The following is a 2686-nucleotide window of genomic DNA, read 5'->3' on the forward strand; positions in this document are numbered from 1 at the left end:
AGCTCTTGTGATTGTTAAAATTTTCTGAGCATTTTTAGGGAAGGGTTCTAAAAAGAAGGGAGTAGTGTAGTATTATGGTAACATTAACCTAACCAGGTTACAGCAGAATACCATCAGTCACGGCCACTAGTGATCACTATGGAGGCGACACCTACACTGAAACCCCTGAACCATTTAATTGTTTTACGATCGCCTTGTTCTTCTTGTTGTTATGCCAAACACTGAATAAATAGAGGCGCGAGCCTTTGACTCGTCGCCATTTACCACTCATGAGTTCTGCTGTTCACATGATCTTGGCTCTCCCGTAAACCCCAATACTATAATGCCTTTAAAAATAAGCTTAAGCAATTTTTAATTGATAAAGAGTACTATGATATAGATGATTTTCTATTGTAGGGGCAGCTGTGTATTTTTATGACTTGTCCTATATTTATTAGTTCTAAATGTACTTATTCCTTATTTTTACTAAAACTGACTTCATCTATTGTGCTACATACAAAAGATCGAAATAAATAATCTAATCTAATCTCCTGCAAATAAGGGTACAAAAATAAGTACGTAACATCAGTGTTCCACACCTCCTAGTGGGCTACGGCCAGTGCCCCCCCCCCCCCAACCTTGTACCTTAAGCATTTACGGTGGGCCTGTTAAAAGAAGGTACTGCTTTGCACCGCGCTCGGGCCAGTGGCTGACGAGCACGTACACGGACTTGTCAAACTGGTTTCTCATCCAAAATTCCTTAACTTTTGTGCAAATTTAATGGATTATTGACGAGTCCAACAATCTTCTCGTCAAAATTTGCAGGATAGGCAACGACTTTCGGACAAGTCCGTGTGCGTGCTCGTCAGCCACTGGCCCGAGCACGGTGCAAAGCAGTACCTTCTGTTAACAGGCCCAGCGGCCTGAATGAGTGTTGCCAGCGGCTTGGCCCTCGGTACCCGAAAAGATGAAGGTTATGCCCTTCTGTGACCGTGGTGGCGACCGTCGGATTCCACCCCGCTTTGTCGCTACAGGGGCGTAAACTTAGAGGATGGTTTAGAGCAAAGTCACACATTTTTGGCTGCTGCGCGAAAACGAAAAGTCCTACCGCGTTCCAATTTTGATCACAGGTGCATTTCATGACCCCCTAAGCTGCTGTAAAGCAGATTTGCCACCACTCCCCCCTGAGGGGCGTAAGTATCACAGGGGTGGTCACCCCCACCCTAAGGGTAGTTTTTGAAAATCGTCGCGTTTTTCACCGGGGACTTTCTCAGTGCGTCCTACACATTCTCAACTGAAGTTTCCAGACTTTTCCAGGCCTCCTTAGTGTGAAAAATGTGGAAATTTCAGGTAAGGGTTGGACAGTTAAGGGTAGTACAGCCCTCCAGGGGGTGCGAAAGTGAAGCCGGCACTTCGCTGTCGTTGCCCGTGTCAAACCACAAGATTTCCCGTAGCGTACGAAATTTCAAAAAAGAACACCCCTTTGAGGGGGTGGGGGTAACTGGGGGTAGGGGGTGGTTTGTCGGCGGGGGTGGAACGGGCCAAAAACCTTCAAATTGGTTCCTAGGACACCCGTACACCAAATTTCAGCATCTTCCGGCACCCCCTTTTACCCTAACCTTTCACGTTTTTTTCGACTTTTCCACCCCCGTGATCATTTGGGGATGCGTACGGCGTAAGGGGTGTCGCACGACATTCGCGCTCGAGGTTGCTAAACAACACACACGGGTGCATGTCTATGTCAAATTTCGACTTCCTAGGTGCTAGGGGAGATAATTTAATCCACGCGTTAAAAAGTGGACCGCTAAATGTTTTGACGAGTGTATGAAATCACTTAAATTATAAAGGTAAGTTCTTTAAAAATAAAACTATAATCCAGTCTGAAACTAAGTTTTACATGTATACGTTTTATCACAGTAAACTTCGAATGGAACTTTAGATTGAAGTCACATTTTAGCAAAATGCAGCTATGCTCTACATGTTATTGAAAATTTTGACCTGCCCATATGCCGAGTTGTGTTAAAGTTTAATATAAATGAACCCGTCAATGTGCCTACCTATGTCATTGATGTTGTTGCAATTGCAAACAAAAACAATCCCTTGAGTGGGCGTTTGAATAAGTATGCCAATCGGAAGGTAGCTGACAAAAAACTAACTGTGCCCAGTCTGAAAGTCTTAGCTGCAAGAGTTATTTTGAAAATGACCTGATTATCACTTGTACTATTGATATTTCAATGAGAAATATATTGATCCCCTAATTTTTTTTATTTCATATGTGACTTATGTTAACATATAAATATTTTTCAACTTCTTTCCTGGTTTATGAAATTTAAATTTAAAGTACTGTAACGGGTAGAGGGGTATTTGGAATGAAAGTCCGGAGTCTTTTAAGAGCGATGTATTCACATCAAGCGCTGGTCACAGTGTGGCGCCGAGTCAAGGCTGGCGCCTGCTTTTATAGGGTATTGGAAGTCAGAACGTAAAGAAGAACGTAAGGGGTTGAAGAAGAACGTTATGGGTGGCGACGTAGTTGAGGGGTCTGCCGATAGATGGCGAGTGATAGTGGTGTGTGACTGACTCTCGACGGGACCATGGACTGGACTTGGAACGATTTATAGTTCTCAATATTTATAGTTAGCCATTGCACTACAGTACTCAATATAACTAGCTATATGTTCGCCAGACCACGTCTCGCGTAACAGGCTTC

The 2686-nt window shown here is 43.6% G+C and overlaps 1 protein-coding gene across 1 annotated transcript in view; it reads left to right on the plus strand.

The window, feature by feature from the left end:
- The window catches only part of LOC113215848 (uncharacterized), a 10513-nt gene that overhangs the window by 4063 nt on the left and 3764 nt on the right, over nt 1–2686 (plus strand). The window lies entirely within an intron of this gene.

The sequence above is a fragment of the Frankliniella occidentalis genome, unplaced genomic scaffold, assembly GCF_000697945.3.
Source record: "Frankliniella occidentalis isolate FOCC.00 unplaced genomic scaffold, Focc_3.1 Scaffold12, whole genome shotgun sequence".
Taxonomy (NCBI): Eukaryota; Metazoa; Arthropoda; class Insecta; order Thysanoptera; family Thripidae; genus Frankliniella; species Frankliniella occidentalis.